Consider the following 27124-nt stretch of genomic DNA (forward strand, 5'->3'; position numbering starts at 1 on the left):
GCATATTCTCCATACAGTTTTGATATCCTCTAGCTTTTTAGATACACTTTTTAAATGTCTCTGTTGAAAAGCAATAAGCCAGAAATTAGGCAATATATATCTATTGGAACAAAGCATTTTCTTAGTCTGTAACACTGACATGGAGAATTCAAGGTACTTGTACTTGCTAAGCCATGGTCTATTCAGCAACATTGTGTTAGCATTACTCACCAAGTGGAATTAAAAACTGCACTACAGTTACCATGACAACCAGCTGTCTCCCATATACAGCATCGGTTTGAATTTGTGCAGACCATTTCTAACAATGATTTAAGTCAACAAATTCAGCATTACCCTAAGGTAAAAATCTGGTTTAAGAAGAAATAAATATTTTCAGTCTCATAATATTACTTAGCTCACTACATTAATTCCAAGTAGGACTTGGGAGATTTTCAGAGAGCTGCAGTGACTTTTCTTGGAAATTAAAGGTGAATCGTAATCTCCTGCTCAATACAAAGTTGAGGACCATTTAAATTCCTAATACCCTGAACATGCAGGATGCATATGGAGAAGAGACACTGTAACATTCATAGGAGAGCTTGTGAAGAAAATGCATTTGAATATTTATTTAATCATTTTCTAAAATTTACATTTGAATGATGCTGTTGATTACCTTGGGTAGTACCACTAACATCATCAGTGTATGCTCGTTATACAGATTCTTACTAGAAAAGAAAGTTTAACCCATGTTCATCAAAAGTATCAAGCAGCACTTCTCCACTGGGAAAATAACCTGAAACTTGGAATATAATTTCTAAGGAATTCTAAAATAAATGCCTTTCCTAGTAAACTACTGGATTTGCATCTTTTGGTTGGTTGGTATACTGGTTTTGCTTTTATTTTCAATAATCAATTTACATGGAAAGAGAAGCCTCAGTTGCTTTTGAAGCAGCCAAACAACATGAAGTAAAAGGAATACATCATATTTACAACTTCATACAGTTGCATGTCTGGTGATCAGCTTGAAGGAGCCACCTGGCTACTTCAGATCCTTTTGATTGCCAAGCATTCTTGCAGTAAATGGTCAGATTTGACTGTGGTTGTTCAGCCTGGAGAAAAGGAGTCTCTGGGGAGACCTTACTGCTTTCTACAGGTACCTGAAAGGCACTTGGGTGAAGAAGCCTCTTCTCCCAGGCGATAAGCTACAGGATAAGGCAAAATTACATCAGCCAGGGGAGATTTAAATTGGATATCAGAAAAAATGTCTTCACAGAAAGGGTTGTCAAGCACTGGAACAGGCTGCCCATGAAAGTGGTTGAATCACCATCCCTGAAGGTGTTTAACATGTTAGGTGTGGCAATTAAAGATATGGTTTAGTAATGGAATTGGCAGTGCTTGCTTAATGGCTCGACTCAATGATTTTTGAGCCCTTATCCAACATAAATTATTCTATATTTCCATGGTTGTCATTGGATAAACACATAATGGCAATAATGAACAGTTCTGCTTTGGAACAGTAGGATGTATAGCTCTGAGGGAAAACAAGAACCTCCACAACAAGACAAAACACTACTGTGCATTTGAATACTGACAGTGGGAACAGAAAGCAATCTAAATGCTTAAGAAAAGGTGGCTAAGCTATTAAAAATGTAATGTATAGTCAAACTAAAGGTAAGAAATTAATAACACTACTTTTTATGCAAGCAACTAAAAAAAATCAAGGGCAGAAAAAAATAGAGTTCTGTATTTACTAAAGATACTGTAAATATTGTATACTGAGCTACACACATATTAATGATACATTCTACACTCACTCATTTTTGTGGGAGGAAGTGGCACAACTAAACATTACTGCAGATTTCCCATTTGCTATATGGTAGAGCACTTGTTGCATTAGAGACCGTAAAAACACTTCAGGAAAGAAAAATGATCAAATAAGTTGAAAAATCAAAACATTAAGAGGCTGTAAGGAGTCTGATGTTATGAAAAACATTTTTAATCTGTGATTGAGGATTTTTGAATCCTAAACCTCAGGAAAATACATACAATAAAAAGTTTTAGTTTTAATATAATGCTTTCAGTTTTAAATTTCATTTATGGGAGAATGCTGGTCAGAGGACAAAATCAGAAAAAATAACTATAATCATCGAATAATATCTTAGAGATTGAGGAAGGAAATAGCACAGACATTCATTCAGCTCTGGATCACTGTGGACACATTTGTTATCAGTGACAGGCAATGTGAAATCAAGCACAGACTGAAATCAAACCCTTCTTTAAGGTTACACTAAACTGAACTGACAGGAACACTACACGCAAGAAAGAAAAAGAAATGGATTTTCTATATAGCACCTCGATCTTCAACAATAGGAGTGCATAATGTTTAAATGTTAAAACAGAAGACTTCAAGGGAGAAAAGAGGTAGAAAGCAAGAGGAGGAATAAAATATAACCTGGGGCTCCAAATCCACAAACAGAGACAGAAACAATTATTTTTTTTTTTACCAGCAAAAAGGCTGCACAGTTAAAGGTAAATGAGAATGGGAAAACAATTTACTGAATTGTTACTGAATTTCAACAGATTTGTAATAACCCATTAACTCCTAGATTAAGCTGTAGTGTAATATCATAAAATACAAATTAAAAGTAAATCAAGATGATAATATAGGCAGATGTGAATCATTTTGCCTTGAAGCTGCATCTATACCCTTGTGTCAAAGATGCCTTAATAGGGTTCAAGTAGCATTGCTAACATTAATGGATATATTCTTGCTGCATTTCAAAATGTATTTACAGCACAGTTTTAAAAAAATATGGTTCTACAATTATAAACTCAGGCAAAAGGTCTTTCAGATAACAATTTAAAAATAAGAACAATGATTCCTCTAAAATAGGTCTCACCAAAATTTTTGAATAAACTTGTCAGATATATGCTTCTTGAATTCAGTTGACTTCTGAGTGTGTCTGTATTAAAATTTTAGATTAGATTGGGAAAACTGGTCTGATATTCTGGAATTATTTTCATTCTATCAAATTCCTATCTGAATGCCAATTTTCCAATTTTCTGATGAGATCTCTACTGCCATGATACCACAAAGCCTTCTCACAGTGCACAACGTGGATTCCATTCCAGTGAAACAGCCACAAAATGTAACTGGTGAGCCGCATGGGAGAGGACAAGGCCTAATCTGAAACAACTTCAAATACACGATATTGCTGGTGGATTCTCAGTTACACTCCACAGATTTGGACCTGTTGCATTGCATTGCCTATTAAAGTGGGATTAAACAGTTCTCATTTTTTACAAATTCCTTCCTCCCTTCTGTGATTCAGGCCTCTCCTGGTTATCTTCCTCTTAAGAGTCTATTCCTAAGCCTCAAAAACAACTAAAATGGAGCTCTTTCTCTTCCCTACAATCTAACACTCTTTTTCTCCTTCTCTCTAAAATTGTGAAAAGCTCTGCAATAGCCACAATCATTTCAGCCTGCACATACCATTGGACTATGGTGTAATCATTGCAGTTTACAACAGGAAACCTCACCTATTGCCTCATTGAAGGACAGCCAGCTGAACCAGAATTGAATGGCTTTTTCAAATTAAAGGCAGTCCACAAACCTAAACTGGATGAGAATCTTCATCTCTAGACCTTAATTGCTATCAGTAAATCCCCTTGAAACAGATGTCAATCAGGCAATTAAAACCTAATGAAAGAGATAGGAGAAAGAAAGAGGGAGAAGCAGGAAACAAGGAACCTGTGGTTCACCAGATGATTATAGGGATGGCTGATCTAACCTTCCAAATGATTTTACTGGAATAATGGCACACTGGCACAAAGTCTTGCACCTTACATATTCAGGTGACTCATGCAACGCTAGCTCGTTTAAGAAAACTGCCCCCATTTGTGGAGTCCTGAAATGTGCTGTAACTGCTACATTTACCCAAATGTGGAAGAACTCGCAGGGGGAAGGGAACCCAAGCTTGCCACTCTCCAGAAGTAACATAGTGCTCTGGCTCTAAGGTACCAGCAGGACAGCATTTGAAAAGGCCAGGTTAAAAGCCGGAGCAAATCAGAAAAAACAGCTTCACTCTGTAACTCCTGAATCAGGTCCGCAAAAAGCCAGAAAACACAGCTCAACAAGAAGGAAATACCATTAAGTTGTTTGGTTGATAAGGACAGGAAAGTTAATGCCTGGCATGCCAGTATTTTTTCACCTCGTAGGAAAGTCCTAGGATTTGTTTCTGAGACCTAAGTGCACTTCAGTAACCCTTTTTAAACCCAAAATCTGAAGAGACTTGGGATGACTTGAGTTTTTGTCATCACTCTCTTTCCATCACTATTTCTATAGCAGTTTTGGTAAGCAGAGATTTGGATTACAATCTTTTTATCTAGAGAGGCTGGCATTTCCTCTTAGAATATAAATATTCTAACAATAATGTGTTGCTATTCCCATTGCTGATTAACTGCTGAAGGTAGACAGAGCAACTGAATTTTACAATCAGTCCCATATTCCTTAGAAACACCGACCTTTTTAATGTTTTAAAGTATATGTTTATTTGATCACATTTTAATCTAATCCTGAAATATATTTTCATCTGAAGCAAGGGAAAGGCAGTAATTTTGAAATGAACACTTTGAAAGACATTTTGATGTTTGACTAGTTAGTGGATTGAATCTATGAACTGAAAAAATGAAAATGATTATTTTCTTCTGAGCAGTTAACCTATTTTCAGATCTACATAAAGGAATTGATACCATTTTGATTGGCATTTCCAGTCACACAGTGAAAATAAGATTTTCTGTTATGGAGATAATAAAATAGGATATTTTTTAGGACGTGGTTGACTGAAGCAGTTAAGCCAATTCAAAGGTTGTGTTTTAGATAGGTGAGTACATAATGAACTGAGAGTCCCTGAGAGAAGTCCATAATTTTGTAAGGTCGGGAGAAATGGACACTAAGATTGAGTCTGCAGGCAAGAGTTGTTGTATGTACCAATTTGAATATCTAAAGCAAAACTTTTGAATTTATTATTTTTGAGAATTTCACCGATGATTAAGAACAGAATGTTATAAGGGTACAAAGGGTTTTAAAATGTGTGTGATTCCCCCCCCCCCCCCCCCCCCGCTTAGGCTTCTATATCCATTTTCTATCCATGTTTTTAAGAAAATACACCAGAATTTGAAAGATGCTGTATATATAAGGCATGTGCAATATACATTTTGCAGTAACTTGATAACCTGCTGAAAATGTATCATAAGCCTTAGTCCAATAATATAGTTGGACTGCTCTAGCAGAGTCCACTTCAAAAGAACCTTTAATTTTGTAGTTTGATGTATAGCACACATCCTTTCTCTTGGGTGTGTAGGAGAGTTTGCAATTTCACACCCTGAACATTAATTATCACTTGCTGTACGTACCTTGTAGAAACAAACCCATCTAAAAAAATAAACAGAAAGAGTGCAAGTCAGTATCTGCCCATTTTTCTAAAGAAAGCAACAACATGTAATCTCCATGCAGGAAATATTGAAAAATGGCACCTCAATAATATCAACAGTTCAAGAAAATGCAGCAGAACATCAGCCACTCTACACTGCTATGCTAATTTACTGCAGTTCAGGGTGTGCTGCAGTCTTTTCTCTGCATCTCAGTGAACATATGGGAGTTAGTAAAAATATTGCATGATTTCAAATCAAGACTCTGTTTTCATTTATTGTAATTTTCAGCAACCAGCAGGATTGCTTACCTGAAGGTCTTTCCTGGTTAATCAATGAAAAACTTAACACTGGTATTGAAACAGGCAGAAGCACTGAGTGTAGGCCAAAGTTTGTCTAAAATAGAATCATTTATTGTTGAAAACCAAATTTCTTCACTTCGACAAAGCAGTGATGGAGAGGATGTCTATATAAAGCATGACAGGCTAGAGAATAGATTTATTATGTTTGTTTCAAACCAGAAGAATCTCCAGTATGTGTCCTTTTGCTCACATGGTAAATGAACAATTGATTTTCTTGTCTCCGTTCAGCAGTAAATAACCTCATAAACATGGCAAGGTAAGGGCAGACATCCAAAAAGTCCCAGTTTTGTGCAGGTATTTATGTCTACCAGGTATCAGAGGCACACCACGAGAAGCTGAAACAAATCAGGCGTGCAGCCTTCTTTTCATTACTGCACCAGGGTACAAAATGTCTCTAATATGATATAACTTACCTTTGAAATTGTTTTTCCACAGATCTGAAAGGGTCATTTTCATGTAATTACACTCTGTCGTATCTGATACACACATTAACTCTGCAAACCTCTGAACTGGCATTACATCAATTCACTGCAGGTCACACCAAGGTTTGTCCAGCATTACAAAGGTTCAGGCCCTTTTGTAAATTCCTAATCCCACCATCCTTTAGCTCCACAAGTCCAACAACTGAAATTCATCAAGAAACCCTCACACAGTCTGATTTTAAGTGGAAAGTTCAAACCCACAATTTTAAAGTCTTTTCTTAAAACCTATGATCCTTACAACAGGCTGCAGTTCACCAGCTCTTTAGCAATGGACCAGTTAAAAGGGGAAACTGCTTCTATATGTATATGTTGTCTCACAATTCTCTGATTTTTTGAAAACATTAATCAAAAGGATCGCCATTGTCATGGGAATAAACAATACTGAAGTTCCAACCAACAGGGAAAAATTTTCCCCTCTGCTCTTTTAAGAGTATTTAATGTGTTGCATGGAGAATTATATGACAAGAGACAAAAGAGAGAGATCATCTCTATGGAAACAGTGTGGTCTACATCATCTGTAATGGATAGCACAGAAATGAGCTATCCAAATGTTACACAGCATTCCAGTAATATAATTATTTGAACTAGTGCCTACATAACCAAAATGGAACTATAAAATGGTCCACACATATTGCCTGAGAGATTTTACCAGCCTTAACCACCAGAGATGTGATTAAACCTTTAATTGTTTTGGCCTTGCAGTGCAGAAAGTCCTTGAAGTTCCTTCACTATACTATCTGTTTCAAGAATTAGAATTAAACTGCTATAGCATAATTCTTCACAGATTAATTTTACAAATTCAGTACAGCCTTAGTAACTAACCAGCTAAGTTCAGCCCTAAATCATGAGTCTTTGAAATTAAATTACACTCAAAAACCCCCCAAACTAGAATGGACTATGTTAAAATACCATTGTCTTAATTGATAATTCAAGCCTTAATCATGTTGATTCATGATGTAACTTTTTTTTTGTTTGGTACCATTATTTCTGATTTTTAAATTTTCTTTAGCCCAGATGTAACACAGGAAGAGACAGAGCAAACTGGCTTCAGCTTTTACTTATGTATCACCGGATTGTACAGTAGGGTCCAGTCAGTCCAAACTAAAACAAATCTACTGAAGAGAGCAGTGTAAGAAGTGGCTTAATCTGTGCTGTTAAAAAAATTAGGTTTTGATTTAAATATACAAACTCATACTTTAAAGTACAACATAACTGGTAGGGGCTTAATTCAGAAAAAAACTCCCTTTTTCATTGGTACAGTTTCAAAATGCTGCACAGACCACATTAACTGACCCTTATTTTTATAAGGAATAGGTAACGTACCTGAAAATTGGGATGAGTTAAAAAACATACCTGGAAAAAGTTCACCCAGCAGACAGAAGTTGGACTAGGTAAATGCATAGAGAAAATAAGAGCTGAGAATAGACAAAGTACATTCAATCACATTCTTTGGCCACATTAATTTTGCTCTTGTCCCCGTATCTCTTCTGTCTGTCTGCTGCTTTCAGGGCTGGGTTCTATAACTGATATACTGCATAATGGTTTTAGAGCCCCCAGCAAAGATGCTGATTATAGTGTGCAAAATTATCTTAAATCCAAAATTTAGCATGACTAAGTTTTACTTTAAATGTTAACTACATTATTCTCTTTTTGTTTAGCTACATCAAACATTTTTACAGGTCTGCAGCTTTGGGACAATGCTACTTTGGCATGCCAAACATTACAGCTTTTGCCCTTCCTTATATTTCTGTGGTGCATCCAAAGTCTAATGAATTTATATATTGGCAGATTTTATTAAACACAGCAGAAGAAATCCTGACCACACTGAAGTGCACATGAATTTGACTTCACTAAGACTAGTATTTAATTCATTCTTCTCCCATTTCTCAAGGTTTAAGAATACTGTTCCATAGTTATCTTTCTTCTAACATGAGCTCAAAACACATTTTTCATGTTTAAAAACATCTCTGCTGTGTACAATGATTTGTTGATACGAACTTATTGGAAAATTATTTCTTTGTACATCAAATAATTTCTGTATTTTTTCTGAAAAAGTCTGAATGCCTCTGTTTATATTTTAAGTCTGATAGTAAACTTGAGCTATATGCACCTCAATAATGTTTCACTCTCCTGCACTATTCATTCCAGACTACTTAGGAGTTTTAGGTCTGATACACACATGACAAAACAGATTTTTTTTTTTCTGGAAACTCCAAATAAGTATACTGTGCATTGGGGAAAATGATCCTCTTAGTACAACTGAAGATTTTCTTGTCAAATTAATAGCTTAAGTGTTTCCATTCTAGAATTTCTGAGGAATTAAAAAGCGTTTTATGAAACACAGCAATCAAAGACAAGGAAAATAACAGTGTGAAAAATCATGTTGAACCTTCCATCAAATCTAGTAATTAGGCCCATAAATATGGCATTTTTAAAGAAAAATTGTAAATGTGACTCAAACCATCACTAAAAGAAATATTTTCTACTACACTTCTGATGAGTATTTGGTATCCAAGAGTTCTTAGTTGTACTGAAGCATAGAATGGTATTTGGAAAAGTTCAGTTGCTTGAATTTCAACTGGAAAATTTTGGACAAAACCAAAACTCCAGCTGCAGCTGTATACCTTGTTTTGAGAACATCTAAACTGACACCCACACAGATATCTGGTGCTTAAAAATAAAAAACTCTATTAAACCAAATTCTATTTAAGGCCCACATGAGATACAGTTTGATTTTGTGTAAGTTTGCCCATCACATTTACATCATGCCAAATTAATGGGCACAGACTGGATTCAAAGCTTTGCAGATGCAGATTCAGACCTATATTTATGCTATGATTTGAATTTATCCAATAGGCTGCATGAAATAAGCAGTAAGTTGTGTTGGGAACGGGTGCTTTCTAAGGGTACTAAATTTACAACATCTGGGTCAGAAACATCTGTGTGTCTTAGGTCTTTCTGTATGTGGTATTTTTTTCAATAATTGCTTTTGTAAAAATTTTAGTATGAGAACTGGATACCATGAAACATTTTTGCTTCTATTACTTTTGCTGTTACTTGTATGATTTTTAAAGTTTTTATTATAGTTTCCATGTATGTGCCTATTTGAACTGGTACTTGCAGGTGTAACCAGTCTATGCACACTTTGTGTTTTCCATGAAGCAGCACAAATAAAGTTGTCTGAGAGACAGCAGTTATAGCACCTACATGGGATTTTAATCAGGCAGGGTATTAGATAATCTGCTATGTGCTTGACCAGTTATCCTCTGCCTATGTCCACCTTAAAAGAGAGGATCTGGTTTTGCACTGAATCTCCACACCAGGTACCCTGCACAGCCCTGGCACTCAGCACTGTCAGCACTTCCGCAGGCAAAAGCAAGCTAGAGATCTCAAAAGTTGTGCAGGATAAATAGCAATTTCAAACTTTCCCAGGCTCAAGCAAAGATGAAGGCTTTCATACTTTGAGGAAACTCATATCCCATATACATATATCCTTAAAAGACCAATGGCTGATTTAATAAAAATTATTCTAGCTTATTTCTGCCAAAAATGCATTGCTGACATCAGTCAGAATTTTTTAAGCAAAGACCTACTCCAACATCAACTGTGTGCAAGCTTTGGATCAGGAAGAATTTAAAATTAACTGGATTTTGTAGATATTAAATTATCAGTGCCCAAACCTGCCTTGAAGCATATAAAATCTAATTATTTTTATTCCTGACCAGTCAAATGTATGTATTTAAAATGGACTTCAGTGCACAGACCTGATAACAATGGTGGTGTTTGTAGAAAAAATGTTCTGCATTACAACTGCCTCGAAACATCACTAGCATACTTCCATCAAGTAGGAGACTATCTTATTTGCTTATGGTATATTCAAATTATTAATATAATTGTTACTTCCCTGTTTGTAATTCAGATGTCATTTTGAAGAATAAACACTTTAAGTTTATATAATAAATTTATAATAAAATTAAAGAATGTTTCATTACAAACATAATTACCAATATTCAGCCATCATTCAGCAAAAATTTAGCTGTGATAAACAAAATCGGCAAACATAGATGTTTTAAAAAGTAATTTTCCACTCTGCACAGTACCAAAAATTGAAATTTCTGATCTTGGTTTCTTAACTACTAGCAACAGCCAACTGCATCCAGAGGCATTAGTGCTAAAACAACCTTTTTACTTGATATATGACTGGCAGATGAAATCCTAAGTGAACATCCTCACATGTCTTTCTCTTCATGCAGCATGATTTTGTGGAAAAGCATAATATATAAACTACTGTGGCTTTCAACATACTCCAGTAATGTTTCTCACACTATTTTTGTCAAGTGATGAGCTGTAATTTATGCAAACTGACTGCAGATATTTTTCATCTGCTATTTTGGATCATTATGATATTCACTAATGAATAAAAATACTGAATAAAAGGAAAATATGCCTTACTTGGTTGGGGCTTTTTCACTTTTTATGAATAAGATGAGAAGTATTCTATTATTTTTTGGTCAAATCATTATTTTGCTGGGCATGATGGCAAATAACAGCTTTCATGACTGTGATCATATTAGATATATAAAAATACTCAAATACCTTAAGAATAGGTGTATGATTGAAGAAAAGAACCATGCTACCAATAACAAAATACAAATAAATCATATAGCTAATTTGAACCACCATGCAATAACACAAGGAATGAAGGCATAACAGGAGCATTTTTTTCCATATATATTTATACATATACATACACTTAATGCTTTAACCCGGATTTTAACTCAGAGCTGCAAACTAGCTTAGACTTATGTAGAATATAGTTTTGGAAAATACATGATCTGTATGGAAGAATAATCAGTTTAATGCTGATTAACCAGACTTTTCTCAACAATGCAGTCATCAAACTCAGTAACCTCCTGAAACTCAGTAACAGGTGAAAAGATGTAGCTGAGGGTGCAGATATATGGATACAAGAATTCCTTGCTGCTTCATAAAATCACAAATTGTTTTTCTGCAGATGAGTCCTCAAGATGAGAGGACATCAGCACACTCTGTGAATATGCCAAGTCTGATATTTTGTAAGCTCATGTGCTTTATGGCAAAGAATATGGTTTTGCCAATTTGTTTGCATATTATGCTGAGTTTTTGCATGTTGATGTACCTAATTATTCCTACAGAAACAACAAAAACATCTCTAGTAATTAATCTTATTAGAACCAGCTGCATACATATACTACAGATAAAGCCACAATTGCAGAATTATGCTATTTTAAAATGTTAATAGAGAAGAGAAATGACAGGTGAAACTAAGTGATGTGCTTGGCCATCAATGCTGGTCTTTGCCTATTGACAAGAGGAAAGTCAGAGATCAAAGCATCAATTTCAAGCTATGAATTTTGCCATGCTCTCTTTAATAGCAGGAAACAAAGCCAGTTAAGTTTTGGAAGTTCTACTTACTGGATATTTTGGCATTTCAAAAATTCTCTGTAACAGGAATCACTTACACAAGCTAAGTGTAGCTTAAATGTGATTTCAAGATGCCAGATCTACAGTACTGTGCAAAAGTAGGCACGAGGCTGGATTTCAGAATGAATTCACAGTTTGTCTACACCATTTTACTCATTAGAGCATTTTTGAGGCAAGCATTATAGGGAGACTCAGACAAGCTCCTGGGCATTTGGCCAGGCACTGTGCCTACCTGCCTCACAATATTCCAACTGTCTTTGTGCTTCCATTCCAAAAGTAATGTTGCAGACAGCAATTCTGGCACTGGCAGTCAGAGCAGAAGTTGGAATAGCACTGCTTTTACAAAACACAGGATAAGGAAATCTGTACTTAGTACCAGAATTCTATTGATACTTCAAGCAGAAATATCCCCAATATATGTCCTGATATTCAAGACACAAAACCATAGGTTTAGAAAAAGCAGTAAATAATCCTAGAGGTCAAGGAAGACCACAAGCTCTTTGTGGGATTCAGTCTGAGAAGGATGTATATACTCTCATGCATGAATGTGCAAAGAAAATTCTAGAGTGACTGTAGAATAATAACAATAGTAATTCTACTTTGCTGAGTGAGGCTTACACTCTTTCAATTCACACTTTTGACTGAAGAGAATTTGCAACTTGCAATCTCATATTTAACTAAAGTCAGGCAAAGTAATGCATACCCCTATATACTGTTATCTAAAGAAAATAACTAGGAACAGCATTTGAGCAAAAAAAGGAAATCATACAAATTTGGCTCAGGACAAACTAAATTTAATGTAGTTTGTATACTCTGGAAACAAGACAGCACAAATAGGACAGAAACACTTCCTCACCTGACAAAAAAGTAATCAAATAGGAATGCAAAATTTCTGTTATAGAACTTCTATATGCCTAATTTCCCTTGAAATCTTGCACTTGTCAGTAATTATTTCAATTACTGTAGTTGTTCTTACAGCAAAAACCAGAAAGTTTGTGTTATATATTCTGAAGTTAAATTATTTACATAGTTTTACAAAGTTTTGCCAGATTAACAAGCATGGTCATGTAAATTGATTTATAGAAATATTTATCTGTCATGAATTCATGGATTTGTTCAGCTTCCCAGTGAATTCATTTACAATTAAATGCAACAAGAACTGAATATTGTCGTAAACTTCAGCAAAAGAAAAAATTATTGTTAATAAAAGAACACTTTTAACCCCTATAGCATTTTCTATTCAAATATTTGAAAGCACTTCATTAACATTTTACATAAACATCCAAGATAGTAATTATCTCTTAATTGCTCAGGTTGTAGAACTGAGTCTCAAAGAAATCAGGTTATTTAAGTAATAACCATCATGCAGAAAGTGGTGTGCAGGCAAAAATAAAACCCACTTCACCTGTGTGTCCTGGTCTGAAGCCTTATGCAAAAGATCACATTTGTATTATCCTGTGCCTTGTCTTAACTAAACAGCTGAGGTACCCAAGACCACCTACCCACAAAGCTCTCTAGAGGAGCCATGAGAACTGCTGCTCCATCGCTCCATACCTTTTCTACATTCAGTCTCTGACCCACCTTCGTGGCCCTTTGCTGACTTGCAATGCCCATGTTGTTCCTGTACTGGAGAGCTACACCTGGGAACAGCATTCCAGCTGTGTTCCTACCACTTCTGGGTAGCTATAGGAGGCAGACAGCCTGCAGTACCAAGCTGGGGCATTCATGGTCTCTCACAGAGTCCATGATCCTGGTCCTGCTGGAGTGCTGAAAGTCCTTCTACAAGCTTCTTCAGGGAGATGGCTGACCAGAGAATGGAAAATTTAAAAGACAAATACAACTAATGTTATGAAATAGCACTAGTATTCAAGCACTAACATCATACTTTCCTCACAGAATAGCACAGAATGGCCTCTGTTTCTATTTGAAAGGCTGCAAACTCCACGTCTCTTAATTAAGTTGTCATAGTAGGATTCAGTGGTATTTCCGTCATTGATCTTTTAAATGAACATAAATCAAAAACCACCTTCAGTCCCCATACTCTGGAAGCTTGGAATAAATCTGCAAGAACTCTCAAATATGAATGCAGATCTGAAGGAATATGATGATTACGTACATACTTTATACAAGCTTCCACTCAGTTCCAGAATTTTGGGAACACAGACCCTCTTATCCCTTTGCTTCCACCAATGTCTACCCACAGTTCAGTGCTATGTGTTAGTGTTGCTTAAACCAGAATGTTAAAATGTTATGAAATGACAGCTGCACAACTAAAAGGAGTCATAACATATGAGATGGAAAATATCTAAATATTTACTAGCTATTTTTAATACACAGATATTTTGTTAATTCTGACACACGTTTTCATCATTATTTGTATCATATGACATTTTCCCCCAAAAGGCTCTAAGATGTGCAAAGAAAGGCAAAATTTATCTGAAACTGGTGTGGAAGTCTGTATTTTGATTCAACAAATACCTTTTAGAATGTAGAAGTATGAGGACTCCTACTGAAGGTAGTATGGATTTGTAACGGCAGGACAGCCTCTAATGCAAACAAAACAACATAAAATTCCCCAAGACTGAAAATTATTTTTAGTAACTCCCTGTAGATGAAAAACCAAGGAAGTGGAGAATGGTAGCACTCAGGACACTCCAGTCCTCTATAAAATTGAAGTGTTTGCTTTGTATTTACTATCCAAAGAAAGGACAGTAACCATAAAAATCTACATAGTTTCTTATCTGAAGAGATGCCCTAGATATTTATTATGTGATGCAGCTGGTGTCATTCCTGACCAATACATTTTTTGTTGAGAGATTTTCACATACTAAGTAACAATATAAAATAGCACACCTGTTATTACATAACAAGCCCCAACACCCTCGTTTCTACAGAGACCTGTAATTCTTAGGAAGCACTTCAGGAAAAAAAGTAATGAAAGCAGTAAAAAGTCTGTCTCTACACCACAGTAAAACCTTATGTACTGGTTTCAGAGAGATTAAATAAAACCATATATAAACTATAAAAAAAGTCCCTTTATGAGCTTGTAAAACAGATGTTTATACTCCACAGGCTATTTTTGGAAAGATACTACCACTGATATAGCCAAATAAATAATTCTGAATGCCTACAACAAATGTATGATATGCACGTGACCACGCAGAAGTTTTTGAGTTAATTTTCGGTTGAGAAATTTCATTTTCAAGTAAGTATTTAGATGCAAACTCCACACAGCCTTGCAATGCAACGTAAATTAGCTCTACATACTGCAGAGTAAAAAGAGAGAGCAAATTCCTCCCCTAGGTTTCCCAGCAGCAGAGCAGCCATTCTGCAATCATTACTGTGGTCCATTGACAGGAGCAGCCACAGCTGTTATACATTACCCTGAACAGGAACCCTGGACAGGAGATTCCTGTGATCAAAGGTTTAATGGGCACCTTCCCTCCCCCTTGAACTCATTAACTCCTTCTCCTCGCTGTTATGGGGCAGAGAACACTTAGAACAAGAAATTTCTTGTGGACAAGAAACGCAGAATTCCTTGAATGGTAAGAAATGGCCTTTTCCTTAGTAAAAAAATTCTGTATTTACTGTCATGTCCATACAGAGGAAATGTGCCTTTTAAGCAGGATCTTTAGTTCATATCATCTTCATTTTCCCTTTATTTTTCTGTATAAGTAAAAATAGTTTTTGATGTCTACATACTTCTTTCTGCTATATTCTGGCCATGTATTTGAAATGTGCTCTCAATAAATGGAATATTTAGCTAATCTTATTGCGAATCTGCACAAGCATTTCATACCCAATTCTATTCAAAATTTCTGTCAACAAAGCAGTTCTCTTTCAGATTTCAATCCTATTTTTCAATTATTCATTCTAAGAGTTTCCAGTCATTTCATACCCTATACTCAGACTCGTTAGACTTTTTCTAGCTGATCTTGTAATTTCTAAGCAGTATCTTGGAAAATTTTCAGTTGCCACCCTTTTATCAGTATTGGGCATGCCCTTAGAAGAATAATGTTCTTTTTTCTCATTCAGGCTTCTATACTTTTTCTTCCTCCTGTCATAAATGCTGTACTCAATGCATCAATCATGACATACTTCCCAGTCATTTAGCACGGTTCACTCAAGTCACTAGGTTTAGTTTATGAGCTCAGATTTTATTCTTTTAAGTAAAAGGTAGTATCAATCTACCATTATGTATAGTAGTGTGATAGAGTGTCCTCTCCTCAAGCTATAAAACACTAAAGAAAGGACATACAAGTAAAAAATGGAGGCAGAGATGCAGCTGTGATGAATATATTTTCCTGCTATTCTAGAACAGGTGAGAGTCAGGACCTAACATAGACCAATACTCTTAGGTAAAGATAAAACCAAAGGAAAAATGAACCAATGCCATGGTAGGGAGCAGTGATACATCCAATGCAGGTAGCAGGTAAATTACTCTTTTCCAGAGCAATTAACAACAGCAGTCAAAGGCTGTACCAAGTACCAAGAGTGTGAACAATATCACCTATAAAGGAATTTTATCAATTCCTTAGCGAGATGATAAGTAACGACAAGTAAGATGCATTAAGCAAATCACAAAAAAATTAAAAGTTGCAAGCAAAAGAGGCATGGAAGGGTCATTCATTGCAACAAAAAAGTGGAATCACTAATAACAGATAAGTCTGGAACAATTTGGAATTTTTTTCTTTTGTCTTCAGAAAGCAACTACTCATGACCAAGCACTGGGGATAATTTTAATCAAATTAATATCAGAGTAGACAAAAAAAAAGAGTGGAAGGTAAAGAATAAAACCATATTTATATTTGCATTTCAGCTGGACTCAGCAATCTGCTAGAGCTGTCATCAGCTGAAATGCCATTTTATCTGTTAGGCCTGACAACACATGGAAAAGAGAATTAAGGCAGCAAAACCTGTACTTGCACTTCATTTCCCTTCTTCTTATACGTATCTTGGGATTCATAGAATAGTTGACTACACTGGGATTTCTGAAAACTTACTAAAAAAAATTAATTCAAAATTTACTAAAAAAAATTATTCAAAAATCAATTTCCAAAGCACCTGGGATAACATGATAATAAACAGACAACACAGATTTGCCAAGAAGAAATCATATTAAACCATTCTAATTCAATTTTTTTTTGGTCAGAGTAATTAGACTAGTGGATAAGAATGAAGAAATATTTGCAATGTATCTTAACCTAAGCACGTAAGAGAAATACAATCTTGCTGAAAGTGCTAAAAGATGAGCTCACATGGGCTCAAAATAAGGAATGCAAAAAGCAGATTTTGACAGAAGATTACAGCAGGGAAGATTTCTGCTTGGATTCCAGAAGGCTTGATTGGGTCAGTCATCACTACATATTGTCATGAATGATTAAGACATAAAAAGACATTGATATTCTAAATCATTTAAGAGCAGCTTATTCTAAAAACATATGAAACTATTTTGATAAGTTCTGGAACAACAAGTGAAAAATTTCAGGAAAGGAAACACTATCAGAGTTTAAAAGAAAACATTCAAACATGAAAGTGAGATGTGTGAAAGTGGTTAATTCAATAGAAACAGAAAATTGTAAAATTTTGAATAAAGCATATGTCTGAAATTTAAAGAAGTGGAACTGTTGTGAAAATATTTGAAGGTCTTTGTTTAAGAAATTGCAGCAGGCCTGTATCAGACAAACATTAAAAAGTCTTTAGTTGTATTTAGGCTTATTAGATAATCTGATGACTTCGAGTCATCTCAGGATCTTCACCCAAAGCTCTCGTGGGTCTTCATTAAAATTGCTTAACATTATTCTGTTGACTTTTGAAAATTATCTCTGATTTTGAACATAAAAAGACCTACCATTTTATAGCCATCCCTCTTTTGCATTAATAAACTATCTGTATTCTCACCATAAAATATTTCATCCACTCAAAAAATAAATTCAATTTATTCCAGTGGCAGTGTAGGCTTTTACAAATTTGTGGCAGCTTGTGCACAAGTCTTCTCTAGAGCAAAAAACCTAACAAAATCAGAAGCAAAGATTATATATATTACAGATTTTGTTTCAATATTTTGATAAATTGGTTACAGCTCCAAAGAATATCTTAATGTTTTAAGAGGCATGTTCCACATAATGCTGCATAGCCTGCACATGGGGAAATGGTTTATACAACATCGTTAGTTTGCCAAAAAAAATGATCTAGTTTCAATACAGACAATTCTAATGAAGACCTTTTATTCACATCAACTTTCTGTATTTCCTGGCTGTATTTTATAATCATACATCTTTCAAATGGTTACTTAGCCCAAATTAGTCTATGCCTCATTTCTGAGTACACCCTGCTCAAGAAAAGGTAACAGGGAGAGGAACATTATTCCTACAAGGTAATAACACCCAAATCAACCATTTCTGAATAGCTAGTAAATACACTTTATTTCAGAAGCTTTATAATTCCTTTATTGCAAAACCCATATTTATCAAAAACTAAAATATTTGCCTTTAAGAGGATAATATATATATTTATATTGTTTTAACTCAGTGAAGTAGCATTATTTAACAAGTGGTATTTTAAAAAAGGGTCTTAGTCAATTCTTGAAAATATCTCCATAGGATTAGCTGTGCACTAGCTATATTTTGAGTTCTTAATCACTGTTAAGTGCCGTTTGGCTCTTTGATTACATTTCTGATAGGAGCCATCCTATAGGCATTTTGAGTTCTTCAAAGGCCTTGCTTCACTGGACTGAGATTAGAAAATAATTTTTTCAGTTAAAAAAACCTCCATATTTTTTCTCTGGCTCCTTGTAAAATGCTATTTAGTTTTGGTGCTAACTTCACTCAATTTTTATTTATAAAGTTAAATGAAAAGTGCATTTGTATATATATTAATCATTATAACAGAGAAGCAGCAAAGAATTCTTCTGAAGGTACAGATCCCTGTGAAAAATGCAGCACAGGACCTGGACCTTGCTAAAACAGTGTCTCTGTTCCAGCTAACAAACAAGTCTGTGGGATTAAGGAGAGAGCCACTGGACAGACTGAAATTCTCCTGTTACCGAAAAAGACAACGGAATACAGAAATAAAAGTTCCTTAACTTGAGATAACAAGTAAGCAAAAGATAATTGAGAAGAAACTCTGCAACATCCACACAATTTGGCAGTTAGGGTACATTTTAACAAATCTTGAACTCATCCGATGTTCCCATCATACCATATGGGTCTCATAGCTGGAAATTCACCAGCAGTGCCAACAGATGTCAAAAAGCTTTCAGAGTAACAGAGTTAGAAAAGATTGTATGTATTAACTTAAATCAACGTATAAACATGCCAAAATTTCTGAGTTCATCAGCTTTCTCTCTTCTCCTTGCACTTGCCCTAAAGACTGTGAAAAATATTCTGAAGCCCACATGAAAAATGAAGCTTGGGTATTTTCCATTGCAGGGCAGGAAAATGAAGATGCAACATGCTAAATTAAATCCTCTCCAAATGAGAGTTCTTGGAAAAGAAAAAAAAGAAGGGGATTTAGCAACACCATTAAAAAAACAACACAAAATCAACAGTACAGTGGTAGCATAACCTAAGCTGCATTTGATTCTGTGGGAAAGATTAAATGGAACAGAAATGTTGCATAAACAGTAACATTACATTAGGGGGATCTGAACTTTTCAACCTTTCTAACAAATCTTTCTGAGGAGGGGTGCATTCGGGCTGACAAAAAAAGTGCTGATTCCTCTATTTTTTGTCAAGCATCCAGGAATGTTCCTCTTCATTCTTTATAAATGTTCCCTCCCATCCATGCCATGCAGACAAAACACATTCTGACCAGTTTAAGTGGCCTCAGATGGAAGGGAATGGATTCGACACCAAGTGAAAGAAGATAGAAACAGTCCATATCTCCAATATGTTTATTAAAATGTGCCTTGTTGGCTCATACCATGAGAAAATATGGGAAGTTTGTCTGAAATAATATTATTTCCAAAAAGAGTATTTTTGTTTACTGCATATGTTATGTGAAAGTAAAATGTAACAGTGAGATACAGTGATTAATCTAAAGTAATTAATTCTTTGGCATTTCTCTTTAGAATGGAAAAAAAAAACCTGTCATAATAAAACAATAAAAATATATAATAAATATATAAATATTATATCTATAATAAAATAAAAAATACCATATTAAAATACAATGAAGGAAATACCTGCCTACATGGAAAATCAACCCAGAAGTCATTGCAGTGGTTTTATTTTTTCCCTCCTTCTGTGAAATGATTATGGTATTTCCTCAAGCAAATTAGATAAATACCAGTGTTATCAGGGGAATTTTTATTTACAACTAATGGATGCCTTTTGTTAGCAGTCTTCTGTGTATGGTACACTTGAGGTTTAGAATTTGTCAGTAGTACAGCGTGGAAGACAATATGGTCAATAAGTACAGTCTTCCAGTATCAAAATCTACATTTTCCTCAAAGAATTAAAGTACCTTTTATTAAATAATCAATTATATAGAATGAAGCAATTGTGATTTTCTTTTTTCCTTTTAGATATAATTTGGAAGATTCAGCAGATGACCATTGGAGAGAACATTAAGGCTCCACTGCTACATGAAGCACAATTTCTAGTAACAATTTCTAGGTAAGAGTTTTAGATATTGTTTACTGGGACAATTTTCCTGGATACAAAAGATCACTGTCAGAGTATTCTAACCATATATACGTAACTTATGGCCTATCAGAATGAAATGCAGTATTTTGCAGTTGCTTCCAAAATGAATTTGTCACAAGGTATAAAGAAAAACTTAGTCCACTTTTATAGAATAGCAATTGCATTTTACAAAATGTTGAAGCAACCACATATCTGATACAAAACATATCACTTTCATAAAAGGCAAGCTAGAGAACTAAAAGCATTCCACCTTTATAAAAGCAATATTAGTGCTGTGAGTCAAGAGAGATAAAATATGAAGACAGCTCATTTTGTCTCTTCCCTCTGGGACTGCTACACAGGTAAAAAGCCAATAACCCAAGTTTCATCACCTGGCTAACAGATGAATTATGTCAACACTACTTAGTCAACAGATTTCATCACATGGACAATAGAACCCTGAGAATCTGTGGACTAATTTCAAGAGGTCTATAAGAAAGTGTTAAGAAAAACCTAATCATAGATACTGTATGTGATTAATGGAAGTTTCTTATTTGGTCAATATCACCAGTGAAACTCCACTAATGTCCCAGGAACAAGAACAGCTGAACAATCACTGCTACTTGAACCTGAAGGATCACACAGGATTGTATATTGATGCTTCTACATTAAATGACATTAAAATTAATTTCTGAATTAACAACTAGTAATGTAAATAAGTTAGCCTCTGCTTTTCATTTTCTGATCTACTGAAGAAGAGCTGCAGTGCACCTTAAACGTATCTCTAACATGCTACCCAAATAAAATCACAAAGATTATACAAAAGAGTAGGACTTCAGCTGCAAACAAATCAAAATGAAATATCAGTGGAGTAAGCAATAACTCTTACCTACAATAGACCATGACAGCAATGTTCCTTAAACCATGAAGCTGTTCAGGAAGATATTCAGCAATAGTCAAGACCAAGCATAAATTTTTATACTTTTCCTGTCATCATACTTACATATATAGATATTTAAGTGTGCATATACCCGGGGTTTATGCATGTATATACACACACACATATATATACATTTGAAAAGATCTACAGTAAAGCTTCTCAGGAAGAGCTACACAAAAGCAAACTTATTTCTACAGAACTCGGGAAATTCAGTGTATCTCTGAATTTTTACCATATATTGTATTAGAGAGTAAGTGTAGCAACTTCAAATCCAGTGCAGCTATTTTGCACTATTGGAAAGATTATTTCTAGCTACTCATATTAAATCATTATTTCCAGGAGCCTAAAAGAATTATACTATTATTTATGATTTAATATCTTACTGATAGTCTTAAATTAATTTCTCTCACAGGATCACTATAAGCTTTCTTTAATTCCTAAAATAAGGAAAAATAAAGTATGTTTGAGAGGCAGCTCCTTGGACAAACTTGTAAATAGTCATGACAGAACTAAAGCAGTGCATATCATGCCTTTCAGTCAAGTATCACAAAAGGTGCTGAATATCAGATCTTAGGTACACTATTTTGGCAGAATATGCACTACGCAATACTGAAAGTGCTGTAATTTTCATTAGCAACAGTAAGACTTTCAGAAATCTCCTAATTGCCTATTCAGGTAAAGTTTCTCAGCTGTCATGTACTAAAACTCATTTAATATCTGAATTTCACAGAAGTCCAGTGTTCTACTATATTTTCTAGTTGAGCTGTTAGTAGTAAAAAAAAGTACAGTAGTATGCCTGGCAGTCACAGAACAAATTCCTGCTTTAAAGTCACATTTGAGTTAAAATTCCGCCTTTTTTTTTTTTTTTCCTAAGAAGAAAGCCCCTAATAACAACTCATTATAAGGTGTTCCCCTAGTTAAGACTACATAAGAAAACCCAGAGCTGCAAACTGAAGTAGTCTGGAGAAATGTTCTGGGACACTTTCTCTTCAGGCCTGCCCTGTTCAAACACCCATTCCCAAGTCCCTGCTTTTAGCCACTGCCAAAGACTACATAACAAATTGATCAGTCTTTAGTCTTTATGTTCTTCATCCTTCACTGATGCATCCCAGGTTCGGCATCAGTTAGTAAAGGATGAGATTGATACAGTTGAAACACTTCAGCAAGTATCTTTACAGAGCCTTGGGAATTCATGGGCTAAAGCCTACATGGACAAATGATAACAGGACACTTAAAAGATCTCTCTCCTACCACAAGGTATCTACAGGGTATGGTTCTCAAGACATTCAGGAGGATATTCTGTTGTGAAGGAGTTGAGGCTCTTTTCACTTCAGGCTGTTCTGGTTTCACTGCCAGCCCTGTCCAGTGAAGATAAACATGTCCAGACCATGGCTGTGACACTCAGGCATGTTCCCAGTTGACAGACATCATTATAGTGCTCTGGACTGCATTTGAGGAAGGATGTAGATATAAACACAGTATCTGTTAAATCATTTCTGAGTGAAATGTGGCTATGGAAACCATATGCAAAAATTGCAAAGATAGCAGGTAGATTTAATTTTTTGGAAGAAAACTAATGCTGGTATATTCAGACTATGGCATTAAACATGAAACTCTTACTTTTCTTCTTTTGTTCTTACTGACAACCTGTTACTGCTTTGATTACAATTTTCTTCCCTAGACATAGAACCACATGCTCCAGTGAGCAGTATTTTTACAAAAGTGCTTAGAGTTCAGGAAAAAGTTCAGTTTCTAGCTACATTTAAAATGTCTGTATGCTTGCACTTGACTTTCTCAGCATTGACTTCTGCAGCTCTTTCTTTTGAAGACTTGATCAGTCTGAACCTCCAGGTAAATATAGTATGCATTTAACTTCCTAACCATTCAAATATGTGACTGAAGGTCAAGCCTATTAGACTTGCTTCAACTCATACCAATTATCCTCCCTATTGAAGGTGATGTAACTATGATTCCAGCTAATTAAGTCCGTAATGTTGAGATAGAGTGCTTAATAAGGCTCAACACAGGCAAATCAAGTTAACTCTGTCAATCTTCTTTGCTTTAATGCATTTTGTTATACAAACATTCCAGCAGCCTAAAATTTGTTGATTTGCATTTGGGTGCCTTTTTCTGATAGAGATAGGAAAATTTGCTCCTCTTACGGTAAAATATCCTTCAGTGGCATTGAACTAAATATATCCTAATATTGAAAAAGGCAAAGCCTATTTTGCATTCCAGAGAAAATTTATCACCTGTAAATAAGAAAACCAGAGAAATATCCTGCAAGCAGCATCTGGCTAATAACTGCAAACAGAAAAATACCTATTCAGTCATTCTTAGCAATCAGTGTTAATTTTTACTGTCTGTATAGCTGTAGATAATCACATTCCTGTTAATTTACAGCTCTGGTCTAATCCTTAATTTAAAACTCTACTGAGATTTTTCTTTTAGTACCTGGACAATCATTTGACAATGTGTGAAGTGGCAGAAGAACAGTAGTAAACCTGAGACCTAGCTTTTGTCGAAGGGTGAATATTCAAGGTAGAAAAGCAAGGAAAATTCCTAACTAAAGGGGCATTCAAACAATGCCTCCACTGGAGGGTGGCTGGTCACACCTTAGCCTGTTGTCATGCAATCCTCCTCCACCTTCCTGGTTTCTGGTCACATCCTCTGAAAGGCTGAAATTTGGAAAAGCTGGGAGTGATTTTTGTTCCTTTCAGGGGATAATCAGGAAAACTGCTGTACATTTTCTTTGTTTCAAAGCACAGGAATGAGCAAAGCCAAGTTACTGAGGCAATTGCAAACAGCCTCAGCTCTACTTGAAATACACAGCAGAGGTGAGCTGGACCACAGCACTAATCTGTGTCTTATACACCTGCCAGAGTTTTAAAGTTGGACATTGTAAGCTACATTGTAAGTTACAGTTAAAGCTTTTTGAGACTGAAGTGGAAACTTTGAATTAGGAAACAAATTCAGAATAAACCTGAATTTAATATTCAATGTAAACACAGAGACATAGTTTTAATCTTTGCCAATGGAACCTCCACTGGTATAAACTGATTAATTACCAGTATATGCAAGTTAGAGTTGTGATTCTAAAAATCTACAGTGAACCTATATCTAGCACTGGAAATTCTCTTCATATAAAAAGTATGAATTTAAACATCACCAGGACAAGTATTTACATATATTTTCATGATGTCTGCACAACAGTATTAATGTTACATATTACTATTCTGGTAATTTCTAACTGACAAGGCAGGAATCCATGCTGCCTTACCCATTAGGGATGTTATTTAGCTGATGTTAAAGATGAAATATTAATAATTATATCTTCTAAACATAAATGTACTGCTTCAGTGGCCTTCAGTTAAAGTACAAGGAGTACAAAACCCTTCTATCAAGATTTCTATGCCAAATTAGCATTCAACCCTTGCCACTTGGACAGTGCCATTAATTATTCCTGGACAGCACAACAAAGACAACAGGTGCTTGTAGGAAGGTCATACAAAAGGCTTCACATGGAACTAAGAAGCAATTGTTACAATAGTGAAAAGCAATATACAGTGTGAAGAACTTGCTTCTAAAGAAGGGAAAATTAGCCAGTATGCCCAAGAATATCTTAGGCTTTTAGATTAAATGTACTAGTAAGAAAAATCTAAGCAAAGATGTGACAAGCTGATCCAACCCAGGAAATGAAACGTTTTATACAGATATCTCAACTTTGACTTCTTTAACTGGCTTTTAGCACAATTTTATGTACAGAAGACAAACTAAAGAAGGAGAACACCTCCCTGATTTCCTAAGCAGTGAGACTAGTTAATGACAGCAGCAACTACTACATAGTATGGGGCTGCTAAAATCCTAACAGTACCTCAATCTGAGTGTAAAAACAAAAACAAACAAACAAAAAAAATCCCAAACAAAAAAGCAAAGCGAGATTGTCTTACAACAAGTAAATTATCTTCTTCTCTTTTATATATAAAATAACAACCTTACAATTGTGCCTGCTGCCCTCCTCCAGGCAAACCACTTCTAAAACCATTAATATTAAAGTGGGAAGTTCATTTGAACTGATTTCAGCTGATAAGTATTTTTAAAAGTGAAATACCCTTGTCCTAGTTTAGATGAGTTTCTAAGTTTGAACCAAAGCATTACACCTTTCCTCAAGGCTCCTGGGACTCCTGAGATGGGAGAGCCACCAAAAAACTGCAAGTCTATCATGTGGAAAAGTACAGATGTCCTTATAGAAGGAACCCTTATTAAGATCTGGTAAACCCTTCCTCATTTGAAATCTTGATCATTCTGTGAATTATTGTGATTCAAGTCACAGCAAAGGAAATCAAAGGAGCTGTGATGGTAGCAATGGAAAAATACAGACTTGAAGAATAAATTATGTGACCCAAGATTCACATTGTGTGGTAGGATTTTTCTTAATTACTTTCTCTTGTGGTACAATCCCACTTTTTCAGAGGGTAATATTTAAGGTTCCTGTACTTAAAACAAGAATGCAAGCACACCAATGATCCCTAGACATTTCTATGATTTATCTACTATACTATTTAAGTTCTTGCTCTGGGCATTTAAAATAACCATGATAAAATCACGATCAATATATGTTTTTATCTTTCATGTCTATATCAATATTAAACTTCTGGTTTTATGCAGTGATAATGATCCCCAAAGTATTCTTCTTTAGTGAACTATTAAGATATTTTTTTAAAATCAGTAGGAAGACTGACTTAATATATATATCACAAAAGATCCATAAAAACATATTTAGGATTTCACTCCCTTCCACTGGGATAGTAAATGGTAACTAATTCTCTCAGTAGAGTAAAAGACGTGTGAGCTTAACTGAATGTATACTAAATATTCAATTCCTGTAGAAGATATGTGAAAGGTAACATCAGTATTTATAAATCAGTGTCTGTACATCTTGTCAATTAAAAAACCCCCAAGGATAAATAATACTTATTAGCCTCCCAGAGGTATTTTGAGAGTAGGTGGTTAACCCTTCTAGAACATATTAATAATGAATGTACTATTATGTGTTCACTTAGCTTATATAATCACCACACACAGTAGAGGAGGTTTGTCCACTGGAAAGATGGATTTATTTCTATATTTAAAGGAAGGTTATATGAAACAAAGCAAATGCATAAGCACCTATTTTATGAAAATTTGAAGTAACTCCAATAAAGACTTGGATTGCAAGTCAGTGATTTCCCCCTACTTATTTCATTTTAATTCCCTTTTAAAGCACATTCTACAAGAAAGGAAGTTCTTACTCCTATGGGAGACAAGTGTAAGAGCAAAAATGGAACAGATCCTGGAAACATTAAAATTAATGATGTCTAAAAAATTGTTATGGTTAAAAACCTTGAGCCTGACAGTTTTAATTCAAAGCTCACAAAAACTGAGAAACAGTTAAATAAACTGAAGGACCAGATGGTCTCAGCCTTTAGGGAATTCACTACAGACAGATAAATTGGGAAACAAGAGTCAACAGTCAGAAACTAAAGATATACTGAAGTGTTTTGAAGGGTCTGATTTCTGAAGAAAAACTTGAGAAGATAATTTTTCTAAAGAAAAGTTAAAAATAAACTGTATTCCTGAAGACTTTTTCTAAGAGATTTTTCAACACTTACATTCCAGAAAGTTCATATTGGGTATCTCTGTGCCCAAATTCAGATCATTAAAATTAATTATTTCCTAAGAACAGACATTAATACTTACATTTAGAATAACAAAATGGTTAGGGTTAGAAGGAATCTTACATTTCTGTTGTATATCACTTCTATTTCTATGATCTATGATAGTTCTTAAAATTCGTTCAAA

General features: G+C 35.0%; 1 protein-coding gene across 2 annotated transcripts in view; it reads right to left on the minus strand.

The window, feature by feature from the left end:
- LOC137478144 (adhesion G protein-coupled receptor A3-like) overlaps positions 1-27124 on the minus strand; it is a 255839-nt gene that overhangs the window by 63619 nt on the left and 165096 nt on the right. The gene's annotated exons all lie outside the window — the stretch shown is intronic.

The sequence above is a fragment of the Anomalospiza imberbis genome, chromosome 8, assembly GCF_031753505.1.
Source record: "Anomalospiza imberbis isolate Cuckoo-Finch-1a 21T00152 chromosome 8, ASM3175350v1, whole genome shotgun sequence".
Classification (NCBI taxonomy): domain Eukaryota; kingdom Metazoa; phylum Chordata; class Aves; order Passeriformes; family Viduidae; genus Anomalospiza; species Anomalospiza imberbis.